The sequence below is a fragment of the Podarcis gaigeae genome, assembly GCF_964106915.1.
Source record: "Podarcis gaigeae genome assembly, chromosome: 4".
NCBI lineage: Eukaryota > Metazoa > Chordata > Lepidosauria > Squamata > Lacertidae > Podarcis > Podarcis gaigeae.
The window spans coordinates 58,338,082-58,363,189 of NC_139677.1; the positions used below are offsets into that span (position 1 = coordinate 58,338,082).

Sequence of the window (25,108 nt, forward strand, 5' to 3'; positions counted from 1 at the left end):
AATTGAGAAATGTATCAGAAAAATCTTTTCTGGGAAATATTACCCTAGCCCTATTTTATTCCCACTCTTTCACATAAATTGCCTTCTAGATGGCATGTGTGGAATAAGTCAGAGAATTAACTTTACATATGGTCTAGCAAAAGTATTGTGGAAACCAAGAAGGGACTTATTCTGGCCCCCATTCACACACTTCTTCGCCCAACCTCAGTAATACAATAGTTTGTAAAATCAATTTCCAGCTGCTCAGGTGAGTGGAGTCCCCACCCTGGCATGCCTACTTTGCAGCTGATGCTTGGGCCAATTAACATACCACCCTTATAGAATACCATAAACATAGTAGACAACTTAAAAAACAACAACCCTCTTTCAATTTTGACCATCAGGGCAACAGATGCCTGTGCCAGAAAAGAAAGGCTGGACGGGGACTTGTCAAGGGCTGTTTTAAAAATAGGCAGAAATTATAATACAGTAAAGGTAAAGGTACCCCTGCCCATATGGGCCAGTCGTGTTCGACTCTAGGGTTGTGTGCCCATCTCACTTAAGAGGCCAGGGGCCAGCACTGTCTGGAGACACTTCCGGGTCACGTAGCCAGCATGACAAGCTGCATCTGGCGAGCCAGCACCAGCGCAGCACACGGAAACGCCATTTACCTTCCCGCTAGTAAGCGGTCCTGTTATGTACTGAGTTGAATAGGATCCAAACTGCAGCAGTCTGATTGGTCCTAGAACAATAGGCTCCAAAAGGCAGCAGTCTGATTGGTCCTAGAACAATAGGATTCAGAATGCAGCAGTCTGATTGGTCCTAGAACAATGCAGCAGTATAATTGGTTAGCAGGAACCACCCAATCATGCTCCAGATAGAAGTGAATCCACAACCTGATTGGCTTACAGTAGAATTCCGGAATTAGCCAATCATGTGCAGCCCATTGTGTAAATAATGTATTTAAAGCAGATACTTTGAGGGGACATTCATTCATTCCTCCACACCACTATGAGCTGAATAAAGAGCATGAAATCACTTTGCGACTCTGAGTATATTTCAGGTCCCTATTTATCTACTTGCACCTGGGGGTGCTTTCGAACTGCTAGGTTGGCAGGCGCTGGGACCAAGCAACGGGAGCGCACCCCGCCGCGGGGATTCGAATCGCCGACCTGATGATCGGCAGGTCCTAGGTGCTGAGGTTTTACCCACAGCACCACCTGCGTCCCATAATACAGTACTCAGTCTTAAAAGGTTTATATGAACTGAAGACGGATTCTGGTGTTTTACTACCTTCTCCAGCAGGATGTTTCATTTTTGTGTACTTTTGTTGCAGTTTTGCAGCACTTGGATTCAATAATATGTACATTGCTTTCAGGAAGTAGCCACAACTTCACTGTCTCAAGTATTCAAGGGTGGGTTTAGGCTAAAAAGAGAAGATGAGATAAGTTAAGTGCTGTTTCATATTCTACCAGTCTCAGTTTTTGCTCCGAGACCCCCAGACTGTTTGTCACAGATCAATAGTTCTTATTTAAGAATTGCATTGTCTTAGAATGTAGTGACTCAGACTGATTGTGCTGTTCCTGTTGTGTAATGCATAACAACTCAAAATTGTGGGTCTGTGAAATAAGGGTGGATTGACAGGGACATATCCATAACTTCACTTCTGAAAATGTTACCTTTGGATTATATTTTTTGCATTTGACAATTTGTGATTTGTTCTTTTTTAAATAAAACACTGTAAGGAAAGTTACAGCCCAGTAATTCCTAGTAAAACTGTTTGGAAAATTGCATGCACAGCCTATTTAAAAAGTCTTACCAATTTAAATGGCAATCCTAACCACACTTACCTTGAAGAAAGCCCCATTAAATCCAACAGGGCATACAACTGAGTAGATATAGTTAGGATTGCATGGTAAGTATAGTTTGAAAAATACAAACCATTATATTCTCTATTTTGAAAAGATGGTTTAATTCTATCCACAACAGATCAGAAATGAAGTACTTAAGATTCAGTCAAATCCCACTAAAGGTCTACAGTCCATAGAAGGACACAGGGTATCTGGGTATTAAGCCACCTCTCATTTCAATTACCCACAGTGCTCGAATGTAAATTGTTCTGGGCATAGTATGTCATTTAGAGGGTGGGTGGTCCATAGATTCCTGTTTCAGACTGTAGTGTTGCTGCCCCCTCCCACCAACAGGTAAGCCCAGCTGGTCACCAAAAATATAGGTAGATGCTCGGCAGAAAGCACTTTGCTGTTGTTCCTCAAAACTAGATTAACATGCCCATCATCAGTTCACAGATGAAATACGGTAGTACTTTACTGAACTATCAAGAAAAAAAATGATATATGAATTTGGCCTAGAGTTCACTTTCCCCCTTACAATTTAAGCATGCTCCTCAAATCTTTAAAAACTGAGCTACTTTGTCACTATGGAGACATGTCTCCTATGAGAAATATAGGAGGGAACCTAGATTACTGGTCACACACATATTTTCATGTAGGAGATCAGAGATGCAAACTCTACTACCTCCAGTTAAGAAATGGCTGGTTTGGGAAAGAGCTTTGTGGAGCTGTTGCCACTCATAGCAGGCAACATTCAAGTGGAGGGGGCAGCTATGCATTTGCCTTTATAGGAAAACCAAGGCAACCAAGTTTCTTGGAAGACTGGACATCCCTTGCTCTGCTACAGCATGCCCTGTTAACAGCGCAATCCAACTTGGTGATGTGAAATATTACCTCAAATCATTCCAATTCACCTCCTTTTGGAGGGTACACAGAGAGCCAATGCACACCGCTAATGTTGCAGTGTCCACAGGTATATGACTGTCGAATGCTTGCTGATCTGTCCTGTGGTCATCACAAAACAATGAAGTTAACCTACTTTTAAAAGTCTTTCTTAAAGTGACATTGTCTTAGAACATTCAATATGGCACGAGAACATTCTTAGTGACTTATCTGGCTTACATACTATGGGGCATTCTGAGCCAACTAATCAAGTTCCTTAATTCAAGGTGAACCTCTATTGCTTCCATGACAGTGGAGAACTAATTATTACATTTTTATATTAATGGAAGCAAATGTATTTATATTCACTGATGAAGTTTGGAAGGTTAAAGCCGTCTTAGCTAAGATATATAATGTAGTAAAAATACAACGTAAAAAATTATTAGTGAATTAATTCCATGCAGAATTTTTCACAGCACGTATTGGAAGGTTGGTATTCTTTTACATGCTGAATTAGTATGGACCCATGTACTACACAGACTAATTGATAAATTTCACTTTAATTGACATTGGGACAACAAAGAATCTGTCTTTCTGGACAATGTTGGCAGTCTCATATCCAAATGACCTCCAGCATTAGGTAGAGGTTTTGAAACTATGGTATGAATTTATTACTTTCTTCAGCATTTAGTCAAAAAGACAAGGTGAACAATGAAGTTAAAAGCCATAAATTATACATAATTTCCAAAAGGAAAAAGGGGGCATACTGCTGCCTCACTTCAGTGTGATTCATTGTGATTCAGTGTGATTCTGCAAATGTATGCAATGTTTATGACTATAGACTGCTTATAGAATTATATAATGAAATTGTAAACATGAGTTAAATGGTATTATTTGAATTTTGTAGTGTGAAACCAGTTCTTGCCATGTTACATTTTCTTTAGTACAATTTGGACATTTGGATTAAAATAGACTTCACCAATGCCACTTCTAGCACAGTACCATGAAGTTTTCCATTTTTGTAATCTTTCAACTGTGCCGTCTCCTCTTTCCCCCTTGGATAAATCTGTTTAGCACAGAGGTGCTGAGCTTTCTCCGACTCGTGCTCATTCTGTCGTCCTAAGTAGCTTTCCTTGTGACCAATCATGTGGGGTCTTTTTGGCTCACTTACTGTCAACTGCTCAGTTTTCATAATCAGAGCATGAGGGGAAAGTGTCTCGAGTTCTCTGAGAATTAATTGTCTAGTCATGCATGGGCTTCCATTTTAAGGGGATTATAAAGTAGACCTATGAAAATCCCCACAATGCTCTGCTTTGCAAGTCAGAGTAGTAAGTCAGTCCCAGTCTATTAATGTCTACAAATTACTCAGTCTTCTCTGAAATGTCGTCCACAGAAAACATTCTCCTTTATTTAAGAAGGTTGTTGCTTATAGTACAGTGGGCCATCTCCAAAAATACTAATGTGCTGCACCCTACCCATAGGGAATTTAGGCAAGTAACTCACATTAATCATCAGTCTTTTTCAGTAACACTGACTTGGAGTTGCACATTTTAGGCACGTACAAAACACAGCATTGAGAATTGTTGAATTCTGGCCGTTGTGTTACATATAATGTAGTCTTGAACTTGGATTCAGGACTACTGCATAGACAGGAACAAGCTACAACCACTGTACAAAGTACTGGCATATAGAAGTGATTCTGAAAGCACTCAGATTTGATCCATAATGTTTGAAACAGCCCATTGATGAGGGGGGGAAAGCTGGACAAAATGAAGGTATGCTGTGAAGAAACACAGTGATGCTTCTATGTTATTTCACTCAGATGAAGATGAGTGGGAAGTAATATGGAGTCTCTCCAGAAACTGTGAATATTTGGAGTGTTGTAGGCTTTGTATGCATCAAAGTGTGACCCACTGGACTTTGTATAGCTAGAGATATCAACCTTATAAAAATCATAGAACTATAGAGTTGGAAGGGACCATGAGGGCCATCTAGTCCAACCCCCTGCAATGCAGGAATCGCAACATTAGCATCCATGACAGTTGGTCATCCAACCTCTGCTTAAAAACCTCCAACAAAGGAGAGTCCACAACCTCATGAGTGAGTCCATTCCACTGTTGAACAGCTCTTACTGTCAGAAGGTTATTCCTGATGTTTAGTCAGAATCTCCTTTCTTGTAACTTGAATCAATTGGTTTGGGTTCTACCCTTCAGACCAGGAGAAAACACTCCTGTTCCATCTTCCATGTGACAGACCTTTAGATATTTGAATATGGCTAGCATATCTCCTCTCAGTCTCCTATTTTCCAACCTAAACATGCCCATCTCCTTCAACCATTCCTCATAAGGTTTGCTTCTCAATATCCTTATTTTGTTCTGTGATGCTCAGAATTGGACACAGTGGTCTGACCAAGGCAGAATAAAATGCCACTGTTTAATTATATATTCTAGGATGTTTCCTGGTATTGATGTCCAGCTTACAGGTTGGTAGTTACCCGGGTCTTCTTCCCCTGCCCCTTTTTGAATATGGGGACTACATTTACCTGCCTCCAGTCTGCAGGGACCTCACCTGTTCTCAAGAATTTTCAAAGATTATAGACAGAGGATCTGAGGTTGCATCCACAAACTCCTTTAACTTCCTTGTGTACTACTCATCAGGCCCTGGATTTTTGAATTCATGTAAAGTATTAAGGTGTTCCCTTACCACCTTTTTACCCATCTTAGGCTGCAGCTCCCTTCTTGTATCATTTATTTTGTTATCACCAGGTTGGGCATTGATTTCCTTTTGGGTGAAAACAGGAACAAAGTAGGTGTTGAGCAGTTCTGCCTTTTCTCTGTCACTCAATAACATTTTTCTGTCTTCTCCACTTGGAGGTCCTACTACTTGTTTTATTCTTCTTCTTGCTTCAAACATAGCTGAATAAACCTTTTAAAATTATTTTTAACCAATCTTGCAAGCCTGAGCTCATTCTGAGCTTTGACCCACCTGACATTCAACCTGCAACTGTTGGCTACTTAAGTATACTCCTCCTTCCTGATTTCCCCTTTCTTTCACTTCTTATACAGTGCATGTCTTCTTAAATCACAGCTCATCTGCAAGTTCCTTATGCAGCCACACTGGTTTATTTAGTTGCTTGCCTCCCAAATTTACTTTCTTGATGGAATTGTCTGTCTTTGTGCCTTCAATATTTCACCTTTAAGAAATTTCCATCCATCTTGAACTCCTTCTCTTTGAGTATTTCTGACCGTGGGATCTCAACCAGTAGTTCCTTAAGCTTTCTGAAGTTGGCATTCTTAAAGTTCAGAGTGCATCTCTGGCTACATTCAGCTTTCCCTTGCCTCTGTATCTTGAAATCCATAAGGACACAATCACTTTCTCCCATTTCCCAGTTCTTCCACTTCATCAATCAATTCTTCCTCATTGGTGAGGACTAGGTCCCAGTTTGGTCCCGTGTTGCTTCTTCCACCTTCTGGCAAAGGAAATAGGCATATTAAATAGGCAATGTAAAAGAAGTATTTTCTAATAAAGTATGGTTTCTTGATACACCTGGTGATGTACTTTGCTTGGTGGGAAAGTAGGAGGAAATAGAAAATATGTTTGTGGAGTTGGAAGCAAAGCAACATCCAGTACCGAGTTTCTTCTACACCCCAACAACAAACCTGTTCCAGGCACATCTGAAATCAACTAAACATCTCCTTGTTTACAATAATCTGAAATTACCTAATTAGGTTTTGAGTTCAGAAACATTTGATTTTGAGTGGCTGCTTAAATTCCATTGCCTTCAATAGAGCTTAATTAAATGCTTGATTGATTTCTTCTAAAATTAAGCTGTCCTGAATAAGGGTTGCTTACACCATTGGAACATGACAACAAGAGAGATTTTCCCCAGTCTAGTGCTTGCATTACATCACCCATCATCCCTGACCATTCACATTGCTAACTGGGGCTTTAATTGAAAATGTCTGGAGGGCACAACATTGGAGAATGATGTAGACATCTACATGCAGACTTTTAGAGGCATTGGAATATGATTTTTTTTAAAAAAATGCACAAAAATGTAGACAATGAAATCTAAAATGAAAATATTTATAGCAGAATATTTAGAAATGTGTTATAGGTAAAATATCTGCACATTTAATGTCTGCACTGGTGTCATTAACCTGTTGATCAGGGGGGACCAAAATATTTTCAGTTTTCTACACATTATTAACCTCAGGGTTTTACATCTTTGTTTATTCCAAATACATAAAAAGCTCATAAAGTCCAATAAATAAAACTAGAAACCTCAATTTCCAATTATTCTTCAGCCTTTTGAAGCCATATTGGTCAGACGTTCTGCAGTAAATGTTAAACAGTTGGCCTTCACACACTGTCCTTTCGGTTAACACTGGGCAGCTGCCTTTTATTGGAAAGGTTATTTGCATTTTAATACATCAGAATAAAATCATTTCAACTTACATCAAAACAGCTATTTTCCAAAGGTCTTTTCTTTGGAAAATAAATGCTCCTCTAATAAGATGTATTAAGAAAAAATTTCAACATTAACTTTGCTTTCAATCTGAACAAACTTTGACAGAGAAATATAATATTAAATTAATGGGATTTTGGATTTCCTTCTGGAAAGCAAACTAACTGTTCATAACTGCTAACTGTTCATATGTATGTGTATTCCTTATGTGGAAGAGGTAGTGCAAGAGGTGTAGTGAATGTTTGGTTGCTCCTCATTAATGCGTTTTGATAGATCTATCCTCCATTAATTTGTGTAACCTAGAACACAATTATTCACTCTCATCATATGAAAATTGAGTCAGCAGGCCTCGTCTGGCTATAGCATAGTTTCTCAAATTGTGGAAAGTGCCCTAAAGATAGTTGACAATTGTGGGGTATAAGACATGTTGGAATCACACACTCTAACCAAGACTTAGCTTACATTTCTCATTATTATTATTATTATCTGACAAATATTTGAAAATGTTCATTTTGGAGCTCCTCCTGAACAGTTGGATAATTTAAATCTTTCCCTGGAGAATATTTCATGAAATAGCCACTCCTGTCTCTCCATCCATGAATGTTGGATGCATCTGTGGGTTCAGTTTTAATATTGTTTATTATTTTAAGATTGTTAAAGGAAGCAGTGGAGTAAGGTCCCTGTGTCTTCTAGTTCTCCTTAGTGTCCCACTTGATGAGAACATGAGGCTCATAGGAGAAGCAGAAACCTGTGAAGGCAAGGCAAAGCAAAGCAAAGCAAAGCAAAGCAAAGCAAAGCAAAGCAAAGCAAAGCAAAGCAAAGCAAAGCAAAGCAAAGCAAAGCAAAGCAAAGCAAAGCAAAGCAAAGCAAAGCAAAGCAAAGCAAAGCAGAGAGCGAACAAGAACAGGACCATGGACAGCTCCAGTGATGCCTTGCTAACTGAAGCACCTTTTCCCTAAGTCATCTGCTGGAAGGTTACCTCTGTAGGGAACTATAGTCAAGTCAGGAATGTGGTAGAGAAGATGGTTGGTATCAAAAGCCTTGGTGAAATCAATAAAAAGGAGAAGGATTACACTCTTCTAGCCCCTTTCTTGACAGTGGTCATCAATCAGGGTGACCAAGGCCAGTTCTGCCCCATAACTGCACCTGAACCCATACTGGAATGGGTCCAAATAACCAGTATTGTCCAAGAGTGATAGTATCTTCCCTTACCATTGGCAAAACTAGCTGGAGTCCAAGAGAATCTGAAGGGGCAGATTGTGAAATTGCCTGTTATAGGAAAGCAAGTAATTTAATACTTTACAACATCATACTTTGTAATTCAACTGAAACAGCAAGTATGAATTTGTTGACTCTGCCTATAGGAACTCTACTGCTTTTACTGTTTTGAAAGCAGTGAAATGGAAACAATTTTAATAATGCCAAAGTCAACATGAAAACCTAAAGCATTATCATCACTGAATCATAATGCAGGTAGGTAATTTTGCTTTACTTTTGTTTGATATTTACACTGTACTGTCCAACCAATTTAAAAGTGTGCTGAAGGTGGACCATAAGTGTCATCAGTGTCACCACTTGATCCAGGTAGTATGAGGTTAATGAGATTGTATTATATTTGTAGGTTGTGAACTATTGGCTAATATATCCTCTATCATTCTGATGAATCTAGTTGCTTTCCACTGGCCCTTATGAATTTCCTTCCTGTACCACCTGCACAGAGCTTAAAAGTTATGGGCTATTTATTCCACATAAAACCATATTCCCTTGTGGACAGCAGTTTTGGGGCCATATGTCAGTGGTGGACACACACAGAGGCAAAAGATGAGTGGGATCAGAGACAAAACTAGGCAGAGCAATGAGTGTGTCTCCTTTGTACAGTAGGCTACATATAACACACACACACACACACACACACACACACACAATCTCCACCCTCTACTCAAGGAAGTAGGAAGCATTTTCACAGTTCAATGACACATCCCAACTAGGAAAAAGCACTGAAGGAGAGCATATTGTTGGATTTATGAAGGACATGGTCTGGAGAATTCTTGAAGGCTGGATGAAGAAGCATCAAGGGCTATAATATGAAGCTTCTTGCATTTGCTAGATGAGGGATTGGCTAATATTAAAAAATACAGATTTATTGGATTTAGAAGGACATGATAATAGATTTGGATAGCATGCATATTTATTGTATCAGAAGGCAAAAATCCATAAAAGTTTCCATATAATAAGAAATGTGATTTTTAAAGTGTGGGGGGAAATATAAAGGCTTGTTAGAACAAAAAACAACATGGTGGGTTCCCCACTGGAAGCAATATCCTTGAAAAAATTAAATATTGAATCCTAATTGGGCAACATACAGAGAATTGTTAACAGAAAAGGATAACCAGTGAGTGTGGGAAGACCGCTCCCTTTTCTGCCAACTCCATCCGGCCTAGGGGGCGGGGCCTGCGCTCACTGCCACAGCATAAGAGGCCTGAGAGAGGCCTCCGGGACACGGCTGCTGCTTCTTGCGTGAGTGTTGGGAAGACCGCTCCCTCTCCTGCCAACTCCATCCGGCCTGGGGGGCGGGGCCTGCGCTCACTGCCACAGCATAGGAGGCCTGAGCAGCTACCGGCAGCAATGGACACAATGGTTTTAAATGTTTTAATTGCTTTTAATTTGCAGCACTTTAAATGGTGGTTGTTGTTTTTTATATTATATTATTTCATTATTTTATTTTTGCTTGGGGTGGGATAAGCATTTAGTCAGGGCTATTGTTTCTTGCTTTGCTTTGTTTTGTTTTGTTCTGTTTTGTTTTATTATTATTATTATTCTGTTAAATTATTATATAGTTTGTATTTTGCCTTTTAAGGGGAAGGGTCATGGCTGCCTGGGAGTGGGCCTCAGCCAATAGATTGGGTGGGGCAGGTTCCACAGGGGGAGATGTATTGGGACACCTGATCTCAGTGATCACGGGCAGGAGGAGGAGTTATGCTAAGACCAGACCATGTCATTACCGAGGAGGCAGGTTTAGTCGTTGTTTGAGGACTATCCCTGCCTCCAGGTCTGGTCCTGACCGAAAGGATACAGTAATCAGCAAGGGAAACCCACATGACCTGAAAGTGTTGCTGTGCAATGCCAGGTCAATGATTAATAAAACCACTGCCATCCACGACCTGATTGTGGATGGAGGATTTGATCCGGCATGTGTGACAGAGACCTGGTTGGATGAAGCAGATGGGCCTGTCCTTGCCGCTGCTTGCCCACCAGGTTTCTCTTACGCACAGCAACCCAGGTCATGTGGGCGGGGAGGGGGGGTTGCAGTGATTTTTAGGAAGTCATTAGTCTGCACCAGGCGTCCTATTGGGAAGACCCAGTTTTCTGAGTGCATGTTCTGGAAGTTGGGCAATAGGGGCAGTACAGGATTCCTACTGGTGTACCGACCTCCCCGCTGCACCAAGGATTCCCTGCCCGAGCTGCTTCAGGTCGTGGCGGATATGCTCCTGGAGACACCTAGCTTGGTTGTCCTGGGGGATTTTAACATCCATGCCGACACGACCTTACAAGGGGCCGCTCGGGACTTCGTGGAAAGCATGGCCTCCATGGGGCTGTCCCTGAATAAGTCTGGCCCAACTCATAGCCACGAACATGCCTTAGACTTGGTGTTTACCTCTACGGATGTTGGTGATCTGACATTAACTAAAAGCGAAACAAAAGAAGTGCCATGGTCAGATCACTTCCTGGTGCAACTGGACTTCTCCGCAACCCTTCCCCTTCGCAGGGAGGTGGGACCAATTCGGATGGTCCGCCCCCGCCACTTAATGGATCCAATTGGCTTCCAGAGAGTGGTAGGGGATGCTTTATCCCAAGTTGATGGCCTTTCAGCTGATTCCCTGGTGGCCCGCTGGAATGCGGAGTTAACCAGGGCTATTGACTGTCTGGCTCCGAAGCGCCCTCTCCGATTGCATGGAGCCCGGACAGCCCCGTGGTTTTCCCCAGAGCTGAGGGTGATGAAACAATCGTTGAGACGGCTAGAGCGCCGGTGGCGGAAAACTCATTCTGAATCAGACCGGACACGGGTTAGAGCTCAACGTCGAGCCTACCAAGTGGCAATGGCGACGGCGAAGAGGGCCTTCTTCGCCGCCTCCATTGCATCTGCAGAAAACAGCAGCAGGAGACTTTTTCAGGTGGTTCGCAATCTATCAGAACCACCTGTACCACCGGGGCCTGGTAGGGACCCCAAGATCTCCTGCAATGCTTTTGCAAAGTTTTTTGCAGATAAAATTGCTCAGATTCAGAAGGAGGTAGACTCCACTGTGGGAGCAGGGCCAGGGCGGGAGAGTGCTAGAGTTCTGTCTGGTCCTGTTACATGGGATCAATTCCAATCTGTTACCTCCAAGGATGTGGACAGGCTGCTTGGACGAGTGAAACCGACCACCTGTCTCCTTGATCCTTGCCCATCCTGGCTGATAAAAGCGAGCCAGGAAGGGCTGGGTGATGGGCTCTGCGGGGTGGTGAATGCTTCCCTCTGTGAGGGAGCCTTCCCAGACCCGCTGAAAGAGGCGGTCATTAAACCACTTCTTAAAAAAACATCTTTAGACCCGGCCAATTTGGCCAACTATCGCCCAGTCTCAAATCTGCCATTCTTGGGCAAGGTGATTGAGCGGGTGGTTGCTGAACAACTCCAAGCACGCCTGGAGGAAACGGACCGTTTGGATCCCTTCCAATCGGGATTCAGGCCTCACCATGGGACTGAAACTGCCTTGGTCGCGCTGGTTGATGATCTCCGGCGGGCTAGGGACAAAGGTGAGAGCTGTTTCCTAGTTCTGCTGGATCTCTCAGCGGCCTTTGACACCATCGACCATAACATCCTTCTGGACCGTCTAGAGGGGCTGGGAGCTGGGGGCACTGTCATACAGTGGTTCCGCTCCTTCCTCCTGGGCCGTGTCCAGAAAGTGGTGGTGGGGGGTGAGTGTTCAGACCCCTGGGCTCTCACTTGTGGGGTGCCTCAGGGTTCTGTCCTCTCCCCCATGCTTTTTAATATCTATATGAAGCCGCTGGGAGAGATCATCAGGGGGTTTGGACTGGGTGTTCATCAGTATGCAGATGACACCCAGCTCTACCTCTCCTTTAAATCAGAACCAGTGAAGGCGGTGAAGGTCCTGTGTGAGTGCCTGGAGGCGGTTGGAGGTTGGATGGCGGCTAACAGATTGAGGTTGAATCCTGACAAGACAGAAGTACTGTTTTTGGGGGACAGGAGGCGGGCAGGTGTGGAGGATTCCCTGGTCCTGAATGGGGTAACTGTGCCCCTGAAGGACCAGGTGCGCAGCCTGGGAGTCATTTTGGACTCACAGCTGTCCATGGAGGCGCAGATTAACTCTGTGTCCAGGGCAGCTGTCTACCAGCTCCACCTGGTACGCAGGCTAAGACCCTACCTCCCCGCGGACTGTCTCGCCAGAGTGGTGCATGCTCTAGTTATCTCACGCTTGGACTACTGCAACGCGCTCTACGTGGGGCTACCTTTGAAGGTGACCCAGAAACTGCAATTAATCCAGAATGCGGCAGCGAGACTGGTGACTGGGAGTGGCCGCCGGGACCACATAACACCGGTTCTGAGAGATCTGCATTGGCTCCCAGTACATTTCCGAGCACGATTCAAAGTGTTGGTGCTGACCTTTAAAGCCCTAAACGGCCTCGGTCCAGTATACCTGAAGGAGCGTCTCCACCCCCATCGTTCAGCCCGGACTCTGAGATCCAGCGCCGAGGGCCTTCTGGCGGTTCCCTCATTGCGAGAAGTGAGGCTACAGGGAACCAGACAGAGGGCCTTCTCGGTAGCGGCGCCCGCCCTGTGGAACGCCCTCCCATCAGATGTCAAAGAGATAAAGAATTACCTGACGTTCAGAAGACATCTTAAGGCAGCCCTGTTCAGGGAAGTTTTTAATATGTAATGCTGTACGGTTTTTAACACTGATTGGGAGCCGCCCAGAGTGGCTGGGGAAAACTCAGCCAGATGGGCGGGGTATAAATAATAAATTATTATTATTATTATTATTAACCAATTAAAATTGAAGAAATTTCAAGAAATAAGAGGGTTAAAATAAGAGGAAAGGTAACAATCTGGTTACAATATTTCCAGTTGAATGATACAGTATATTAAAAGAGGATAAAAAGGAAGGATTTAATTATGAAATTTCAAATTTCCAGAGAAAAATAACAGAAAATGACAATATATTGTTGGAATGGGAAACTAAGGATGAAGAGGTCAAGTGTGTTATGACAAAGTGGGCAATAGATGTGGGACATAATATGATGGTAGACTGGGAATGATATGGAAGAATGATATAAAATTTACAGTGTGTACATTACTTAACAGGAATTATATGAAAATGATGTATAGGTGGTATTTAACACCAGTTAAATTAGCAAACATGTATAAAACAAGGGGAAATAAGTGTTGGAAATGTAAAGAAATGGAAGGTATGTTTTATCACATGTGGTGACAATGTAAGGTTATATTAAAAAAAGGGAAATGATATATAACGAATTGGGAAAAAAATGTTTAAAATAACCTTTGTTAAACAACCAGAATCTTTCTTATTAGGAATTAGAGGAACTGATCTACCAAAAGAATACAAAACTCTGTTTATGTATGCAACAACGGCCGTGCAAATATTGCTAGCCCAGCAATGGAAAGGAGAAGTCCCTACTAAAGAAGACTGGCAAATTAAACTAATGGAATATGCAGAAATGGCTAAATTAACTGGGAAACTTAGAAATCAAGACAATAGCAAATATGAAAAAGAATGGGAAATGTTTATTGCATATATACAAAAGCAATGTAAGGAAGTTAATACATTAGCAGGATTTTTTTTTAAAAAAACAACAATACTTGTAATGTTATGGAGAATGTTTAAATAAGGAAGTAATTAGAGATAAAGATTTTTTGTTGACGTGCACAAATGAAAATAACACAAAGGAACCAGGGGAGGGAGTGGAGGGAATCCCCAAATATGGATTGATACTAAGAGTGAATATAGATGTTTAAATTGTTTTATTTTGTGTAGTTTCCCCCCTTTTCTTCTTTCTCTCTCTTTTTCTTTTTCTTTTTCAATGTCATGATTGTTTATTGAGAAAATTAATAAAAAAGATTTATGTTTTCTTAAAAAAGAGAAACATCAACGGCCTGAAGTTTCCCCACTCCTGATTTATATAGTGAGAGAATTAAGACAAAATATCATTAAATTCATGCTCCCAGGCATAAAAGAACAGCCAACAAAGGTCTCTTTCCTGTGACTAATTCTTGGAACATCCTACTCAGCTTCACTAGCAGCTGGCTGATATTGTCAAATGTCACATAGATGGGCAGGTTGTCAGTGCATCTGGAACTGCAACGTGTGGGAGATGTAGCTGCCTTACATCTGACAACCATGCTTGTTTTACTTCCTTGCCCCATTTCAGATATCTGGCACCAGCCAGGTTAGGGAGCAATTTAGCTGTAGACATCAATTATACTGAATCATCTCACAGAGATTGGAATCAGTGGTGCAAGTGGTTATCTTAAAAATGCTTCTGTAATAAGTGATAAATATACAATCTGTTTTCTTACAGCCTAAAGAAGGCATTGCCTGCTGATTCTTTCAAGAACTCTGTTGACAATTCAAAAGTGTTCTATATGTGAAAATCTCCTTTGTCTTTTTTTGAAACCATGTGTTTTAGTTAAGATTCTTTCTTTCCCCCCCGGGACAATTTAATTTGTTCATTTGCATGGGAAGGACCAAAGAGAAAATGTGCCAATAACTGGCTTGTACTAGGAAGAATTTTTAAGAATACCAGGGTTAGAGGGCGACTAGGCATTAGATTGCTATATTTAATATATAGTATTAAGTATAGTATTAAATACTATATTTCATATATAGATGATGTCATTGAAAGTAGCCTTCCACTCCTCCCTTTTTAAACACAGTTTAAAAGAAGTATTGACCATATATACTTTCCATGACACTTTAGGGCACAGGAATAGCAAAGTACTTGGCACCAAGAAGGGGTTCTAAAGTGCCTGCTGTTGCCCACTGTTAATGCGCAGGAATGCCTGGAACAGAATGGACAAGAGATTAAATGACCAGCAGTAATGTTAACTCCAATATGTGTGGAAGAAAATCTGAATTATTTCTATTACTTTTTTTCATCACTTTGTCTGAGACAAGATATCTCAAAGCACCTTACAAATCTATAGAAGGTAGAACAACCTGATAATAAAAACCAAATACTCTAGGGAAATGCAATGAAACCAAATTCCTAAAAGTGCCAATCCAACAATAACTGTTAAAAGAATGAATACGAACCAATCACAAAAGTAGGCAGAAAGCATACCATAGCATGAACAAATGAGAATGTCTTAACCTGGCACCTGGAAGTTGGCAACCATTGTTTCCCTAGGGAAATCATTCCACAAATGGGGGAACCACCACTGGGAAAGCTTGTTTTCAGATTGCCACCCTCTGCAACCTCCCTCAGAGGAGGCACATGGAGAAGGGCCTCTGATGATAATCACAAGGTCCAGAAGGCTTTGGAGGGAAGACTGATTTGTCAGTAGTGTTTTGACTTCCTTCCACTGCATTCTCTTCCTGTGCCAAATTACCATGGAAACAATGCTAGCATTAGCATTATTTCCATGGTGAGCTGGCACAGGAAGATGAACATAGTGGAAGGAAGTCGGAACACAGCCAAGATATGAAAGACTCACTGGCCACTTGTAGCTGGCAAAACTTCTTTTAAACTTTTTTTTAAAGGAAAGAAAAAAGTAATCTAGGCCTCCTTGTCTTTAGGGTAAGATAAAGATGCCCCCCCCCAAAAAAAACACACACACACCCCTCTTAGAAATTATCTTGCCCTAAGAAAAACAAATAGAATGATTCTGTGAAAAGGGAGAGGGAACTTGGCTTTTGTCTCATTTGATGTTTCATTTCTTTTGTTAGTCTACTCTTTTCTGCGATGCCTGATTGATTTCTTGTTATTATTGCTATTGCCCCTGAACTATTAACTAGTCCCTTTTTAAACCACGGTATCATTTTGTGGTACTCTTATTATCTCTTCCAGTTGTATTGGAAGAGATTTGGGATGAGAAATTGATCTTTAGCTGTAAACTAATAAATCTCCCCAGGTATAGGTCAATATCATAATAATGGGATAGTTACCATCACATTTGGCTCACTGTCTGCTGTGGCAAAATTACGTAACTTATGTAATGGGAAGGGTTTGAATCAAGCAGTTCCAAGGCTTCCCTCAGTCTGCCTCTGAACCGCCCGCCCCCCTTCTTCTTCTGCCATCAGAAGGATATTGATGCTGGGTGAGCTTTCCACCACCAGGGGCAGATGTCCTTTTGCAGGTGAAGATGGAGCCCCTGAACTCCCCTTCCAGATTCCTTAAGATTACTCCTTTAATTGCTGCCATTTGTTTTATCATGTAAAGTTGCTTTATGTCATATTTCTCCCCTGTTTCATTTCCTGAGTTTTGCTTTCAGTTCTTAAGAAGAAAATGTGTTCTGATCATTCGAATAAGTATCATGTGCATGTTTTCTCTGCGAAAGGACATATGTTGTGTCACTTTCAAATGCTATAATAGTTGTGTTTTTAATTCAAAGATAAAATGCATGAGTAGTGCACTAACAACATCAAATCACTTAAGAGGGGTTACATTAGTAAGCTGTCTATGCCCTACTGGAGTGGCTGTGGTGGGCACTCAGCCAAATGCATTTGATGTCAAAGGCAAAGCACACCCTACTGTGCCTGATTGCTATCATCGTATCCTTCATACCTACCCTGCTGTTTATTCTAGAGTGACCAGTCTCATTTCAAACAAATTGGGCAGGGGCTTCTGTCACATTTCTCCTGATTCTGCTCTTTGTGATATCACTGTTGCATTTTCTCTAGCTATTCACCAAACATTTCCTTTTGCATTGCCTAAAACAGGTCAGATGAACAGGTGGTCATAGTCCTGCTCTTAAAGCAGGCCCTCTTTAGAAATTATGCCCATTTTCCCCCGTTTTGCTGTTCTGTAGCTCTGCCATGTTACAAAATCAAGGCAAATAAGAACCACTACAGTATGTCAAGTCTTGCAGCTACATGTCTGGGCATTTTTGCAAATGGCCATTCTGTCTTTCCTGATATTTATTATCTTGTATACACCTTACAAACACTTTCATTGTGTGGTGCCAAGTGATTTTCTATTTGGTTAGTGTACATTGTTCAAAGCATTGTGCAGGTATTTGATAAATGGCATATAGTAAAACAACATAATCAGTACTGTCTTATAAAATTATTTCTAATCACATATGCTTCTGGAGAAGGACAGAATACAAACTTAAAAGACAGCTAGAAGAAGTATCTAGAAGATCAAACCTCTCCATACTGAAGGAAATCAACCCTGAGTGCTCACTGGAAGGACAGATTGTGAAGCTGAGGCTCCAGTACTTTGGCCACCTCATGAGAAGAGAAGACTCCCTGGAGAAGACCCTGATGTTGGGAAAGATGGAGGACACAAGGAGAAGGGGACGGCAGAGGACGAGATGGTTGGATAGTGTTTTCGAGGTTACCAGCATGAGTTTGACCAAGCTGTGGGAGGCAGTGGAGGACAGAGGTGCCTGGCGTTCTCTGGTCCATGGGGTCACGAAGAGTCGGACACGACTAAACGACTAAACAACAACAACAGAAGAAGTATCAACCCAATCTGGCATTGTAATTACTAACATTTTATTAAACAACTTTTATGGACAGGAATATAAACTAGAAATTTCTAACTACTTTTTATAGGGAAATTCTGGTTAATATGTCCTTGCCATACCCCCTCATATATGGAAGTGTGTTTCATTGATGTTTAGAATGAGGGACCAAATGATTTTTCAGTGTTTTTGCTGTAATACTGTTTTTTATAGAGTTATAGAATTGTAGAGTTGCAAGGGATCCCATGGATCATCTAGTCCAGCCTTTCTCAACCTTGGGTCCCCAGATGTTCTTGAACTACAACTCCCATAATCCCTGACCACTGGTCATGCTGGCTAGGAATGATGGGATTTGTAGTCCAAAAACATCTGGGGACCCAAGGTTGAGAAAGGCTGATCTAGTCCAACGCCCTGCAGTACAGGAATCTCATCTTGCTCATGCATGATAGATGACCATTCAACCTCTTCTTACAAACCTCCAAGGAAGGAGAATCTACCACATCCCAAGGGAGTCCACTCCACTGTCAAAACAGCTCTTGCTGTCAGAAAGTTCTTCCTGATGTTTAGCTGGAATCTTCTCTGTTGTAACTTGAAGCCATTGGTTCGGGTCCTAGTCTCCAAAGCAGAATAAAATAAGCTTGCTCCATGTGACAGCCAAGTCACATTCATGTGACAGTTTCAATGTCAATCTCACCAGCTTGCCTTGCGTCCTTCCCTCTCACAGTGCAGGCACAGCCCATGCCATCAAGTCATCAATGTGCTCATTTTTATAATTTTGATCACTTTTTATCTTTGGCCAATATGTACATTCAGCATTCCCCGCCCCCAGCCAATTCATGATTGCTATTAGTATGAAGTGGGTACCATATCTATACAGGTGTATGTGCATGGGGCTCCTTCCATGGGGACAGGAACTCTGACTGACTGGGTTCTTGGCACCCTATTCTAGGCAGCACAATTTTTGGAAGCTCCTTCATATGCTAACATGAGCTGTACTGTGATTCAGATTTCCAAGTTATGGGGTTACCGTAAGACTGCTATAATTGTTGTTGTTTTGTTGTTTAGCCTTTTAGTCATGTCTGACTCTTCATGACCACTTGGACTCCTGTCTTCCACTGCCTCCCGCAGATTGGTCAAACTCATGTTGGTAGCTTTGAGAACACCGTCCAACCATCTCGTCCTCTGTCGTCCCCTTCTCCTTGTGCCCTTAATCTTTCCCAACATCAGGTTCTTTTCCAGGGAGTCTTCTCTTCTCATGAGGAGGCCAAATATTGGAGCCTCAGCTTCAGGATCTGTCCTTCCAGTGAACACTCAGGGCTGATTTCCTTCAGAATGGATAGGTTGGATCTTCTTGCAGTCCATGGGGCTCTCAAGAGTCTCCTCCATCACCATAATTCAAAAGCATCAATTCTTCAGCAATTAGCCTTCTTTATGGTCCAGCTATAATTGTAGACCTGACCAAATGTAGTATTGCCAGCTAAGATTTATCTGTGTCTATTGCATTACACTTGCAGGGACGCGGGTGGCACTGTGGGTAAAACCTCAGTGCCTAGGGCCTGCCAATTGCATGGTCGGCGGTTCGAATCCCCACGGCGGGGGTGAGCTCCCATCTTTCGGTCCCAGCTCTTGCCCACCTAGCAGTTCGAAAGCACCCCTAAGTGCAAGTAGATAAATAGGTACCGCTTTACAGCGGGAAGGTAAACGGCGTTTCCGTGTGCTGCGCTGGTGCCGGCTCGCCAGAGCAGCTTCATCACGCTGGCCACATGACCCGGAAGTGTCTCTGGACAGCCCTGGCCCCCGGCCTCTTAAGTGAGATGGGCGCACAACCCTAGAGTCGGACACCACCGGCCTGTACGGGCAGGGGTACCTTTACCTTTTTATTGCATTACACATTTATATAGCTTTTTTAGCTTGAGTTTTGCTATTCAAAGAGAATGTAGTGAGATCTAGGAGCAGCCAGATTAGAAAGGTGATGACTGCCTAAGACTCTTAAGAACAACAGATTCTGGAATGAAACCATTAGCCAATTGACCAGGCTTTTGTACTACAGCAGCATGGAAGCATCAAGCGGATAATAATCACCATAATATCCAAACAACATACAGACAGCAATTTTTTGGCAATAACAGCATGTAAAAGTAAATGAAATAAGATAGATGAAATGGGAGCATGAGTGCAGCAGTTCCAATTTTGTTAATTAGCATGTAGTCATGCTTCAGTGATGCTGCAATTATGCTACCTCATCCTCCTGTATCCCTATTGTGCAAATGCTGCCATTAGGCTCCTAAGAAGCTTATAAAATGGTGCATGATATGTGCCACCTACAGAGATGTCATTACAATGGTGTCGAATTAACAGTATGCTTTTTCAAATTTATAATTATTTGCCTCTGCAGAAGAGCTATTTGGGAACCTATTACTAGTCTTGTGGAAGTTAACTTAATAATTTCCTTTGTATTACTTTAAACACCTGCCACTGAGATTCATATTATGAAATGCATCTCGTTATAACATTTTATTGTAAGAAACAGAGCGTCTATTTGAGATGCAGTAATGCAACTTTTAACAGAGCGTCTGATTAAACCAATGATGCTTACTTCATTCCTTCACCAAAATCTCCATGAGAAGGATTAGATACTCTTTTTTAAAAGTAAGTTTCATGATAAGCTAAAGACTGGAAGACACTGTAGAGAGAGAATTTTAAAGGTCACTGCCATTTCTAGTTTGGCAATTTTCCCATTTTATTGCATTTTGTTTTATTATCTTAACATCCTAGTCATTTTATTTCTCAGAAAATATGATATGAGATGTCACGATGTACATCAATGATGAACTAGCTACATTAGTTCTGAAAAATAGATGTTACAAGATTACTTTTGATGTCGATGATAGCTTGTCCTTCACCCAAAGATCCCAGGGTGGATTACAAAATTTAAAAGACAATGTTAAAAAACTATGTAAAACAACTTACAATTACAGAAATAAGGTGGTTTCTAAAAATATAGAACCCAGGTGTCAAAAGACAGTGTAAAGAGGTGTGTCTTCAAAATGGACTCAAAGATGTAATATGAAGATGTTCCAATGCACTTCTGTGGGGATCAGGTTCTATAACAGGGGCTGCCAAAGAGAATGTCCTCTGGCACCCTGAGCTTCTGAGGTTAGTGGAACAAAAAAGAGTGGCTGGCATGCTGTGGAGGTGTGTAGCTGACCTGATGGTGATATGGCTACTGCTTACTGGGTCATTATAGGGCAGGAACAGGGGTTCCAACTTTAATAAAATATGGGGGGTAAGCTCCTCCCACATAATCAGTCACATGACATGGTTCGCACACACCATTTGAATGGCAATGCCCATCAACTGGGGGGGCAGCCCCCTCAAATATTTTGTGAGTGGGGCCAAGACCCCTCAGCCCCTAGGAGTTGGCTCCTATGGGTAGGAAGGTAGCAAGGACAGGGCTGTGTGAGTGCACTGCCATAGCACTGACCTCCCAACGTACCCCAGCTTCCCAGTAAGTGGCCGTGATGCCACTATTGAAAGGGCATCATGAGGTAATTTACCCCATGTACCTTTTTCAGAACAGCATAAGTAGGCAGCTAGGGAGGCTGCAGAGTGCTTGAGATTTTAAAAATGGAAATAAAAGGACACAAGCCACCCAAAACAATGATAAGATAAGCTTTTCTCCACTTCCACCAAAATTCTAAATAAATTCTATCATGTCCTGAGAAAGAGCCAGAAAGCTGGAATTCTCTTTAACTATAACTAGAGAAAACTTAATTTTTTTAGGAGAGATTTCAGTACAGCCCTACTGGGAAGTAATTAGGCAGGGACAAAGACCTTGCACTAAGTTGCTAAGTTGGTCACTAGCAAGCATCTCCACCTGCCTGGGCATTTTTAAATTTTTTTAAAGGGTATGGAAAAGTGGCAGCAGATTACTGGAGTCAAGATGAAGCAGTTAATTTAAGATGGGCCACATCCAGCAAGTTTCTTTGTGGACACAGATTAGTTTCTTGCCTTGTACAGATCTACTTCTATAAGCAGAAAGTTTTGAAGGGTTGTATGCAATTTAACTTGAATTCTTCTCCCAAACTCCCAACTCCAGAACCTTTTTTTAAAAAAAACAGCTGGCTGTCTGATTTTCTATTAGGCACATGCATCATTGCACACAGGTGTTTCAGTTTGTAATTCTTAGCTAACTAGGGGGGAAAGAATTGCCATGGAAACAAGAGCAAGATAGGCCCACCCACTGTGAACACATTCAGTCATACTTGCTGACTCTTAGGTTATAATTTAGAGAACCAACTGTATAATCCATCAAAGTTGTTCATATATCCACTACTGTAAATGAGGCTTTCAGCGCTAGCTGGGTTTTCCCCCTTACATGTAATTGTGCTTTGAGGCCTAAATAGATTTAGTCAGATGGTTGGAAAGGCTTAAGGATTCTTCCCATCAGTGCTGGCTCCAGCTTTTATTTTATTTTCTATTTTCTATTTTATTTAATCCCCCCCCCCAAGCATGTAAAACTGAATGTGCACAAGTGAAATGTGTGTTAAGTTCCAGGATTACTGTAACTAAATTAATTATTGCTACTCCCAACAGGCGTATGCATGAATGTGTGTGACCCTGCTTTCCAGGAGATCACTGCCTTGTGCTTCTGCATACACCAAGGATCTGATTAGGATTTCTAAATGGACACATAGTCAGGAAGACAAATATATGAAAGTGCACATAGTAGTAGAGTCCATTGCATTCTACTAGCATTCTTTCATCATGCCCGCACAGCCTCACAGTGTGAACGTTGCATAAGAAAAACATGTACATCAAAGGAAGTCCTTAAAATGGTTTATAAGTAAGCTTAGGTATGTAAAGATGAAATAGTGGAAGACAGGAGCCAGGTGTGAATGGGGTCCACTGGCTATCTTCCACCCTCCAGCTCTGTAACCAGAACTGAAGGGGAAAGTAAGGGCAACTAACCATATAAGTTAATACAGAATTGTAAGACACACACCATGTACCTGTTCACTTAGTGCAAAATCATCTTACATTAGTTTGTACTATTCTTAAAAAAAAGGAAAATAATTACCTAAAGAGAACTTGTATTGCAAAATATATTCAAATTGGCAAGGAATGAGGATTCCATCTTTTTTGTACCCTAACAAAGTGAAAGGCTCGTTCCAGTGAATTTATGTTTCATTACTAAAGCATTTTCATTGATTTTTCTTTAAAAAGCAGTTGACATCATGCATCATGAGAATTGTGGGCTATCCAATATGCATAGTTTTTTCCCCCTTTAGTTTTCCTTATTCCTTAGTTTCATTGTCAAGCAAAAAGTAATATTTGTCCTTATAATTTTTTGTGTTGGGCAGCTGCTGGCAATTGGAAGAAGGAAAGTCATTAGGTTGAACCCTGAATTCTAAACTACTCTTAAATAATTGTAAGCCTTTCTTTGAGAATTTTGTTTAAACCTTTGGAATCAGAGGAGTGTTAAAGTATTGTCCTGAGTGCCAGTGTAGGTGGTTGGGGGGCATAGGGGGAGATCATTTCTACTGCAGAAAAATAGCAGGGGTCAGATGAATAACCTCTAATCTATCATAAGTGAAGCTTGCACTAGCGAGTAGCCCTTTGGGGGCAGAAATGTAATGGTAATTCAGGGTGCAGGGAGAGTTCCTTGCCTTCACACTGAAAGGATCATAAGGGTTTGAACTCAGAGGGCAGGCACCTTCCCCTGCCCGAAAAAAACCCAACAATGGTGGAGGATCATATACCTTATTAATTCTTACTGATTCTTCACTTTTAAGGAATTTCTGCTGCTAATGCAATAGAAAATATGCAAATAAAATGACTTTAAATTTTTTTTATTAAGTGATGGCTCAGTTCGCTATAGAAAATCAAAGTCAAGCAAGCATGGAAAACAAATTAAAACTCAGCAAAAGAAAGAGAGTTTGATAATGCACATATCCACTTATAACAGTAATGCTTTATTAGTGAAAGTGTTCACTGAGACCTTATTTGAAACTTGGTAAAAACTGGAACTAATGTTTATTGCTGAAGACAGAGAAGAATAGCTATCTCATTACTGATAACAAAGAGCTAATTAAATTGTTTCCACTACAAAATTGTCTTGAGAAAAATGAGCAGAAAGGCCCAGAAGCCTGTTTTTAGAGGTACTTCTTTCAAAGTGACAAATTAAAAAGCACAACAAGAATGACTAATCAATGTAATAAAACAACAGCTGCAATCCTAAGCATATGCACTTGGGAGTAAATACACAGACATTACTAGTACTTACTTTTGAGTAGACATGGGGTGAATCTCTTTGCAAACCTTGGAAGCTGAAAGCTAACTACACTGATGACTCTAACACTACCTCTTCTGAATGGGGTTGCACTCTGTTTTAAATAGCTTGTAGGTCATCTGGTGGCAATCTGAGATTCAGCATTGTCACAGGAAAGCCAGGTGGCTCAGTAATATTGGCTGACTTTTACTGCCTCTGCCTAGTTTACCAGCCATGCCCATTACTGGATGGGGATAACCTTGCCATAGCAATCCATACCCTGCTACACTTCTGATTGGATTACTGTAACACAGATTATGAATGGGAATTTAAACCTGGTTCCATATTGGTCTCGGTCCAATACTGAAACACACTAACAAAGGAGCTGAAAACTCAGAGAGGGATAAAGCCTGTTATTTGGTCTTGACAAGTCCATAGCTTCTGACTCATGGTTCATCTCAAACTATTACCAATGGCCCAGCTCCTGACAGTTTTCTCTTGTTTTTTTCTTCTTCTAGATCCATTTGTGCACAAAAAATTGATGTTGTATCCAGTGGTGTCACTCAGCTGATGCTAAAGCTTCCATCAGCAGAATGGAGTGATAACCAATTTTGGGTTATCCTCCATCTAACCTATTGAAATCTTCTGAAGGTGATTGAGTGACCCTTTAGAGCAGGTCTAGTTGGGCTGCAGGTGACTTCAAGGTGGTGAAACCAGTCCACTGATGTAAGGTTTATCATAAACTGAGCAACACCATTGTATACAAGCCAACGGTCACATACAAGGTCACATACACAAGGAAAGTGCTATAGCCTCTTCTGCCATAAGTAGTCAGGAACTGCTGTAGGAAATAGTCCCCCCCCCACTTCCTCATCCTTTCTCTATTCTTTGAACTAGCAAAGGTTACATATGCCTTTTGAACAGTTAGAGACTGGAAGAGCCTTTAAATCCACTCT

The 25,108-nt window shown here is 41.4% G+C and overlaps 2 long non-coding RNA genes across 2 annotated transcripts in view; one reads left to right on the top strand and one right to left on the bottom strand.

The window, feature by feature from the left end:
- The window catches only part of LOC310842813, a 78,913-nt gene that overhangs the window by 40,919 nt on the left and 12,886 nt on the right, over nucleotides 1–25,108 (top strand). The gene's annotated exons all lie outside the window — the stretch shown is intronic.
- On the bottom strand, nucleotides 5,800–15,746 carry LOC310843918. The gene is made up of 2 exons (XR_014563780.1): nucleotides 15,507–15,746; nucleotides 5,800–6,180 (listed from the first exon to the last, which is right to left on the bottom strand). It is a non-coding gene; the product is annotated as an uncharacterized lncRNA (long non-coding RNA).